Source organism: Etheostoma cragini, chromosome 11 (assembly GCF_013103735.1).
Source record: "Etheostoma cragini isolate CJK2018 chromosome 11, CSU_Ecrag_1.0, whole genome shotgun sequence".
NCBI classification, from domain to species: domain Eukaryota; kingdom Metazoa; phylum Chordata; class Actinopteri; order Perciformes; family Percidae; genus Etheostoma; species Etheostoma cragini.
In genome coordinates, this window is record NC_048417.1 from 21,096,091 (window position 1) to 21,106,232 (window position 10,142).

The following is a 10,142-nucleotide window of genomic DNA, read 5'->3' on the forward strand; positions in this document are numbered from 1 at the left end:
AGAGTGTTAACTTCCCAATGAACTCAGGATCATCCCAGAGGGCCAAAGCATGTGGAAACTGCAGCACTTTTTTAAGGTCAAAAATTTAGGCGAGAAAATCATTTATTTTCAAGTGGTTTTCAAGAGACTTGTATAAAAGAATCAGTTGTCCCATCACTAGAGATTACAACTCTACTTCTTTGTGTGCTTTGGTACTTCTGCGGTGGTACTTTGTGTCACATTGACGTGTATAGAGGAACACAGGTGTTCAGAGCAGGAAGACATCAAATAGAGTGGGTCAGACAGGCAGACATTGCAGCGACTACTATGTACCTTGAAACAGACAGACATAAAGACAGGAAAAAACATCTCAAAACAAACCTTTCATTATTCATAAATAGCCCATCAAACCAATGACTTTTGTTTGGTCAGGTTCTCCCCACCAACACCTAATTGTCTGCTGCCTAAACTAATTCAGGCAATCTCAGCTGTCTGATTTGTTGGATTCATCTTTGACTCTCCAAATGTTTCTTTAATGGTGTATCCAATGAGGTTTACTTTTGTCTATTTGTGCAATTAGAGGGTCTGCAACTGAAGGTTAGTTCAGTTAGGTTTGGATTTTTCATTTGATCTACAGTAGGTATATACCTCTGACGAGGGCTACAAAAATAACAGCCCTCCAAGTACTCCGGGATTTGCAGCAAGCGTTTTTTACAAGGTAAGTCTCACGCATTTCCCAGTTGAGATGTACTTCATCTGTGTAATACCTTACCGTCATCCATGTCCAGATTGGGACCCAGTCAAATTGTCGTTTGTAACAGGAGTAGCCTATGCAATGGGCAAGTACCAACTAGTATGACAGGGCTGTGCAGTCTACCCATTCACATGCACAGCCTAATGTCAGGAATACACTGATCAGTCTCTCTAACTGTCATCTGTATCTGACACAAGTGGTTATTACAGCTAGAGCAGTAGGCTACATTAGTCCACAGATAGATCAGTAGTAGTCCATAGATGGATGGATGGATGGATGGATGGATGAATAGATAGATATATAGGTAGCCAAGACCGACAATGTCCTCTAAAAACAAGGGCTGCGTTTTGTTTCACTCTTTACTTAAGTAAAGAATGGATATTTATACAAAATAAACTCTAGATTGATGTCTTATCTTTGCCATCATGAGGTGCCTGCCCCTGCCGTGAGCATAGCATCACGTACCTGTAACCCATCCAGCTACAAAGAACCCGTAAACATCCAGACTTTTAAATGCTTTCAGATCAGCACCAGTGTATGGAGATACCCCGTTTGCCACATAGTGGTACAGATCGTGTGCACTGAAGTTGAGCAGATTCAGCGATTTAATGAGGTCTGTAAAAACAGAGGGAGGAAGAACGTAAGGGTCGATATCCAATCCTAAGATCTCCAACTTCTCCACATACCCCTCTTTGTGATGACCTACCAGATGCCCTACCTCGACCAGTAACAGCACGACAACTTGTTGTTCAATAGAAGAAGCCATAAAGAAGAAGATGTTTACAGTTTATTTAGTGTAATTTATTTTAAACTGATTGGAACTAATGAAACTTTCCGCTCGTCTGCCACCCTGTTTAGCTTGTGCTTCCGGTGATTCCGCCATCCGCCATGACGTCGTCACGTGGCGTGGTCACGTGTTTGCAAAGAGTGAATACCCTGCTGCCCTCTATGAGCTGTCAATATTGTTTTACTGTGAAAAAGGGATTTCAAACTATTCCCACTGCTAATTATGTTACTGGATGTTTATCTACCAAAATCGAATTAATTCAGGTGTGTGTTGCCTAACATGAAATCATTAATTCTCACCTAGAATAGTTTCTATTTTTTGATCCAGGCTCCCACCTAATTAGGGCAGAAGTGTTGATGCTGAATCTATCTCCTGTGCTCAGGCTTCATTAAGAGCTTTGCCTGTTTGAGTGAAGAGACAATGATGGCATGCTGTCATTAAAACAAAGCAGGTCTGTCAACAGTTTAACTTTATAACACTTTCACAACTTATGTCTTGGTTGAGTTGTAAGTCAAGACAGTCTCCGTCTGGTCTGGAAATACTGCGCAGAACACTGCATTTTATTTTAACTTTCCATCTTCAATACAGAGTAAATGTAAACACACACACACACTTGTACACATACTTTCAACATAACTTGCTGTGGTCAATGGTCACCAGCCTCATGGCATGACAATTAAAGCTGCATTTATCATTTATTTATTTTCATACTAACAGTGACTGCATTGTTAATGACTACTGTAGGATGCAGTATCTCTAATGTGAAAGATGTCACGTGTAGTGATGAAGACTCAGTTCTACAGAGTGTTTTAGCACTTTTCAGTTTGGGATTTTTGTTTTTGCGATTGTTGTGAAACTCTCCACTCATGATGCTTTGTTCAGAGTGTCACAGAATGTATTCACGTGTTACAATGAATAGTTAGTCCATTGCCACTTTTTCAATGTGTCTTGTGAGGAAGATGAGTCCCTTTGGTTCTTGTGTGATTCAACTTCATAAAAGGTATCTGGGCTAAATAACATTTATTATAGTTTAAAACAAATTCACGATCATTCTGAAAAGAAAGTAAACCAATATTAAATGCATTTTACATTCAATCCATTAATGCAACAAGGCTAGAGTATTCTCTACAACATATTCAGTTTGAAATGTTTTGAACCTTTACTTTCAAAGGAATTTTCTTTCCATTCTGCCTTTAATTTTCTCTGAAGGACAGGATGTGCAGTGTGGATGGCATGCAGCTGAAGATTAAGAGGTAGGGCAAAGGCTGCCAATCCATAAATCATTTTTTGCAATTAAGTTGACCAAAAATGTAATAGCATCAATGTGCGACCTTCAACCTTTAAAGTGAAATCTGATGTATTTACTTCATGTATGCTGTGCAGTCGCTTTAATCCAAACCCAAAAGTATTTTCTTATTATGTAGGCATATGAAATTTGTGCCTCATAAGAAAGACGTGGAGTTTGCTAACAGTTTCATGTCGACACAGTTGCCTTGTCATTGGGAAATAAGGTTAGTGCGTGTTTGGATCAAAAATGGAAAAGCATTCAAAGAAAATGCAAGGCGCATCAACACAGTGGTCTTATTGAAATGAATGAGGGTGCAGCTTTTTTCATGCGGCGCTAATGCTTTAAACACAGCCACAGAAAAATACTTACTCCTGCCAACATGTCTTTTGCACACATTCTTTTGTTTAGCTGAGTTCAAATAAAAACATAATGCACTGTCTTTGAATGGAGCAAGAACCACTGTCTCCAAGCAAACCTGCTGTTTGTGTTGCTAGAGGTGCAACACAATTAGCAGGGCGGGTTGAAAAGAAACATAATGTCAAGCATGTCAAGAACAAAACAGGAAACTCAAATTTTACTAGAAAAACTGAATAGAAAGCCATGACACACTGGATTAATGAGCCCCGGTATTCTGTCATATCCCTCATAAATAACCAACAAGGAACACATGTGCAGTGTGTAGAATTATCTGGCAGCGACCTGCTGTTAATTCCTATCGATTTAATTAAGGTACACACACAGTGGACAGCCTTGTGCCACGGCAGTGCAGCAATTCTCAACCTGGAGGCTGGATATCTAACTATTATTCTGCTTTTGAATACAGCAGGGATTTAATTATTGAGCAAAAAGGCTTTTCTGTAGTATAAATCAGCTGAAGATAATAGAATGACACATTTGTTTGTATGTCAGTGCTTTACTCATGTTCCAAGTGTTTGTTTGCACTTGTTGACAGAATTACCAGTAAAAGGACTGGAGGCAAAGACAGTTTTGCACTGCTCCATTGGAAAGGCTAGTGCATGGAGATGCAACATGGACTACTATGATTCAAAACGTCAAGTATCTCACTTTGTGAATCAAGCACTTTCTTTCACGGTAATTTCCAAAAGTTTTCAAAACATAGAGGGCGGATTAATAATGGGTCCTATCTTCATTTCAATTTCCCAGTAAGCCATGACACAACATGGTTGAATGCACGTATTGTAAGGCGCTTGTCAGGATTTAGAGAGATGGGGGATCCAAAATGCTGAGATGACAGAGCAGTGTTGAGTTTAAAAATGTAATAAATAAAAAGAGTTACAAGTCCTGACGGAAGCAGGTGAAAAATAGCTCCAAAAAATGTTTAGGAATCCAAAAGCCCAGAAATCAAAAATAAACCAGACCAAAGAGACAAAGGGGGCTGACACACAAACACCCAATGATCTGACAACAGACAAAGACAACACAGAGACTAAATACACAAGGTATTGAGGGTGAAACAACGGACAGGTGACACAGGGCTCAGGAACAGGTGAAACAGATCAGGGCGGGGCAGACAATCACAATAGCGGGAAAACACAAGGCAGGAAGTAAAACGCTATTTTTCAGCCATGGCAGCGCTTTCGTCAAATATAATAAACTGTAATGTATTTTTTAATCACATGCACCAACCTGCTCTGCCCTGAAATTATTCAGACCATCCAAGACACCACCTCAGAGACAACTGGTCCCATATCTAGTAAGATCATTTCCAAGACTGAGAGAAAGTTATAGTAAAGGGTGCGTTATGTGCCGTCATATACTGTAGTAGGTAGAATAAATGGAACAACACCCCTAATTGCAAGTTAGTTGAACGCATTATTGCATATTGCGTCATTAGATATTCAATGCAAGTAGCTGAAATTTAGAGCATCCTAATAAGTTTGCCTTTCAGGTTTTGCGAATTGAATGTTGATTGCTGACTTATGTGTGGATGTGAAAGTGAACTAAACCTACAGAAATGACTTGCTAGTTCACATTCACCAAACTACATGACTCCTTTTTAATCCATTTAATTAAAAAAATTATCATTAAAAAAATATAGAATTAACTTGAATGTATATATTCTTAGTTTGTGTGAGAAGTTTTCTGCTCACCTCACATTAAAACAACATTCAGGTGTGACTGCCTGTTGCACTAATATCCAGTACTAATAACAACTCATAAGGCTGTTCCCTGAATACCACACAGCACAGTCAGCTCAAAACATGATTGATGACACAATCGTGCGAGAACAATCCACAATAATTACAGCTTTTACTATGTATTGATTGTGATCTGTTTGAAAGATACTGCAAGCGCTATATTATGTCCAATTAAATGTCCCTGTCCCTTTTAGTTCTATATTAAAAATGTGAAAATTGTTCTGGTTACCTCTGAGGCCCTTCTATGGTGTACAATTGAATATGTAAAGGTACATAAACATGAGATGAAATTCAGGTCTTGATGGCTGGATATGCTTTTTGGCAATCCCACTTTATTTAAATTGTATTTTACTGAATCATCTACAGACTGACCAATGAAGAACTTCAATTTGAGTCACAATGATGCAGTGTCTTTAACCCCAAAACTGACATAGCATCACCGCCTGCCAGCTCGTCACAGTGTCTATACCCAGCTGCATTGCATTGTGGTAAACCCGTGCTAACATAAACAGGATCTCTTTTACCCTGGGGATCGTCATCACGTTGGAATCTCCATGTCTACTTTAAATGTAAAGCTCCAATGAACTCTTTTAAACCCCCCTTTACTTGCAGAAATGTCATCCAGTGGTATTTTTTATACTTTGGATTCAGGACACTTGTGTTTTCTTGTGAAAAATAAATGCCACATCTAGTCCCTGAAGACGAGGGCCGTGTCTTTAATGTGGAAGTATAACTCTTAATCCTGCTGCTAATCCAACTTAATTCCACATTACAATCGATACTTTGCATCCAGTTGTTTGCAAATTCATTCCCGTCCTATGATAATCTTTTAATGCGGTTTAGTATCCCACCAGTGTACCTCCTTTGTTCCCTGCCACATTGGTGAAGTGAGTCATAAACTTTGGAATTTGCACGTTAGAAATTGTAGCCGACACTGCATTTCATTTACGGATAGTTGAAAGCTTATTCTAATGACATCCTCTAAAAATGGAACCAGGACGCTCTAATCTTTCTGTATTGTTGTCAATTTTAAAACCCCAGGTACGTTGACTAAAATACACTTTAATGATGGTGGTAAATCCAGAGTAGCACTGCGATCAGTAGGCTAAAACTGAGAGTCAGATAACTAAAATGTATGATTTGGGTTTTTAATATTGTGATGATATGATTTTGATATTATTGCTGATAAGTGCTGTTAGTGTAAACCTTTTGCTTATTACTACAATTTACTAATTATCTATCCCAATGATGGATAGCTAACTTCAATAACTTTTTTAGCCAAGTGCTGCTTGTCGCAGTTACTGTCCCCTGGAAAACAGTTTCTGTTGGCTTGTGAGCTTTTTGCAGAGAATTTTCTGAATGTTGTGCACGTGCCGTCAAATTGATGTTTTTTGTGTGTCGTCAAGTTGGTGAAAATGTTTGTAAATGCTGTGCATGTGTCGTCAAATTGAAGTTTTCTTACAGTGCGGTGAGTTCTCAGCATACAGTAAACTCAAATGCAGTCCATTTACATGTAAATTGTGTGTAAGCATGTCCATCCTGCAAAATAAATGACATCAGCGGTCACATAAAATGACCTATGTTTATGTTTTTCTGCCAGCAAACTTTGTAAAGAAAATGTACTTAATAAAGCAAAATTGGAAGTGGCATGCCATTATTATTCTAACACAAAATGTCATACGGCATGTTCACATCCAGCAGCACAATAGGAAGTGGAGTGGGATTATTATTGTAACACAAAATGTCCAACGTCACGTCTCAACAGAGGGCGATTCAGCCGTGTATTTCAGTCATCCACATGATGGAACAGACAGCTTCTATTTTATTCAATCCCGTTGTCTATGACAGTGTATGGCTGAAGACTACTTTTTTTTTAGGCATTTTAGGCCTATGTTTGTGTAGAATAGATTAGAAAGGGGAGAGAGATGGAATGACATGCAAGCAAAGGGTCGCAGGTCGGAGTTGAACCTGCGGCCGATGCGTTGAGGAGTAAACCTTTTTGTATGGGCACCCTCTACCAGGTGAGCTAACCAGGCACCCTGGAGACCACTTTTTGGGAGGTCCATCTCGTCTCATTAGTCAACATCAGTTTCTTTTAACCATGACCACGACATTCCAATTATTTAAAGTAAATCACTTAATTTTGGTTGCCTGTTTAGCTATACCTTGAAGCTGCTAAAATCAATGTTTATAGATTAACAATATAAAACAACAATGGCATCTTACAGCTCTTGTTTTGTTTTTTACTTCACTGTTTTAGTCCAGTCACACCGCTCCCATCACTGTCACTGTGTGTGCTACCAAACAGCAGATAGACAAAGTTAGCAGCTAGTCGGTTAGTAACCAGCTGGTCAGCACCAGAAAGGGCTAAAAGGATCCGAGATATTGGAAATACGTTTGTTAGATGGCTGACAACAAATGTTAGGTGCTGGATGTAAATAGACCACTGTTGGCTAACAAGCTGGCCATATTAACTTAAAATGTAAGTCTTGAGTTTAAAGTTTGTCTGCTCACAATCGGCTTTTTTAAAGTTATGCAGATTTAATCATAGATTTTTTGTTTTTTATGCACTTTGGTCGTTTATAACTAGAAGGAGTTGTTGCAGGATGCCAATTCCCCAGCAGCTCTGGGCTATGCTTGGCACCACATGAAAGATACAACAACTTTGCAACTTGTTTGGGCGGTTATTGTTTTCTTTTTTACTGCCTTAACTGATAAATACTTAAATAGGAGTAGCCTAGGTGTATGTCATGCTATTGCTTAAAAATGTTGTGTGTGAGAACACGCTTTACGTCTGTCAATCATGCATTGTCATGTTGGGATGAAGAATGGGCTTTTGAACTGAAGAGTTTGAACAACAAGACAAATGTTGCCGTAATGCAAATTCATTCAGACAGTAAGATTTAAGTCAAATGTGTTGTGTTGAAGACCTCACATCAGCACTGGGGCATGTGTGTGGCTGTTGACACATGGTTTATTTGCATGAGTAGTGGGGACCTTCTGGCAAAATTTAACAAAGGGCCCCAGTGCATCTGCAGTGCTCGACAGATATATAAATAAAAAAATAAAAAAATAGTTGTGGTCTGCTGTCTTCCCCCAACCTTTGGCGTGTTTTCCCTTTCCTCTGTGTTTGTCGTGTCTGTTCTCTGTCTGGTCGTCTCCTATTCCGTCATCCACTCAGCTGTATCCCATCTGCTCATCATCTCCTGCCATACTTAACCCCGGGCTGACCACCTCTTCAGTGCCAGATTGTTACATACTTTCACGTGGTAACTTGGCTCACAGTAGTTTGCTCTCGTGTTTGTTTTCGTGTTTTTCTCGCTTTTCACCGTTTCTACTCTGCCTCTCCGTACAGATCCATCAGAGCTGCCTTCCACCATCCCGCCGCCCTGTCACCTGTTCTTTTGGAATTACCTCTGCATCCGTTAAACCTCCTTTACTTTATCCTGTCTTTCGCATATTTTTGTATCTCTGTGTTTCTGGGTCTCACAAAACCTAACATAAATAAATGAGCATGTATGTCCAAATGATGCACTTGTTCACACATTCTTTTATGCACTGTAATCCTTTAATTAGAAAACAAGGGTGATATTACAGCACAGCTCAGGAGTGGGCTGAATGCTAAAGAAGCAACTACAGTGTGTAGTGTCTTAGGTAGCAAATAGCTTGTTCTTTGATGCGATCTTCATTTGCATTCACGCGGGAGCACATTCCCTTGCCAAACAGCTCGCACAGCGGGGCCAAGGTCAGGTTTTGTCTTGCTCATACACATCACACTTTCCAGGTCCAAACCCCCTCTCACCTGACTGCCTCCACAGCTAAATGTCTTTGAACAACGCTGATGCATTGGCCATGACAGATCAACAAGTCACGGGTGGGACGCACAAACGTTATCAGCGCAGGAGAAATGCCAGTCAAGTCACCGTGCATAGGATGAGTGAAAATCTGATTTTCACTCTTATTTTCCACAGCCATAACTTCTACATACAATGCCAGCACATTTCAGCAGTAAACGTCTGAAAAAATGGAAAGATAACTTGCCCACACAAATGACTATACATCCAGACTATTGTGCTGGCAGCATAAAATAAGATACTTCACAAATTAAGCCGTCAGTTGGCAGTGTGTAGCGATCAGACTCCATCATGTCTTTGCGAGTAGATGCTTAAATATTAAAGTGTTTGTTGCCAAAAATGATACCGCAGCAGGCTGAGGACTGTTTTTTTTCTGATGCCTTCTGTCAACACTTTAACAAAGTAATACCCCTAAAAGTTTCAAACTGTGCCGGAGAAACTTCCGAATGACCTTTGCACAAAGCTTTACAAGGCATATATTGTCAGGTAAGCTTTCCATGGCATATAAATGGCACATTTAGAGTGAATTAACGTCTTGAGCTGTTTTTAATGTCACACTTGCTTCGCTGTGACCTTGCATGACACATTTCCTTCTCATCTCATGTTGATGATAGACTGCTGCATTTTGGTTTATGAGGATTTCATGCTCAACTCCTCTCTCGTATGTTATACCAGGTGGCAATCTGACAACTCAACGATTTTATCTCCATCTTTCAGACACGCTGTTGCGACAGCTTTTAGCGAACACTTGCCAAACTTTTCCCTACCTCCATGAAAAGGCAATTGTTTTACTTTCCATTTCTCAGCCCTTCAACAATAACTTTGACCGGTGTAGGAAGTCAGACCTTATGAAGCAGTCGAATGCACAAATGTGTCAGAGTATGAATGTGTTGCGGTGGTATTTTACATAAATTATAATGGCTTTTGTGCTAGCATATGCCACCTTTTTTAAATGAAATGAGCAAGAGATCCAGATGACTTACAAAGTAAAACGGGAACAGAGGGATTGTCAGAGGCTGGGATGAATATAATTCGGAATGTAATATGCTTCTCACTCCCCTGTTATGCCATCTGGAATTGTTCGGGGAAAAGCTGCCAGGCATGTATATTCTAAGTAGTAAGTGAAAAGGAAGATTTGGTGTACTGTGATCTTTTGCACTTGTACTGTGACTAGTTCATGGAGGTAAGTACCGTTGGGGTTCCCGCTGTTCTGCAAAGGTGCATTGTTAAAGAAATTAATCTGATATGTGCTGGACATCACATATTTTATTTAAAATATACTTGCCATCAGAATCCCTACAAACAAATGTGAATGTTTTTT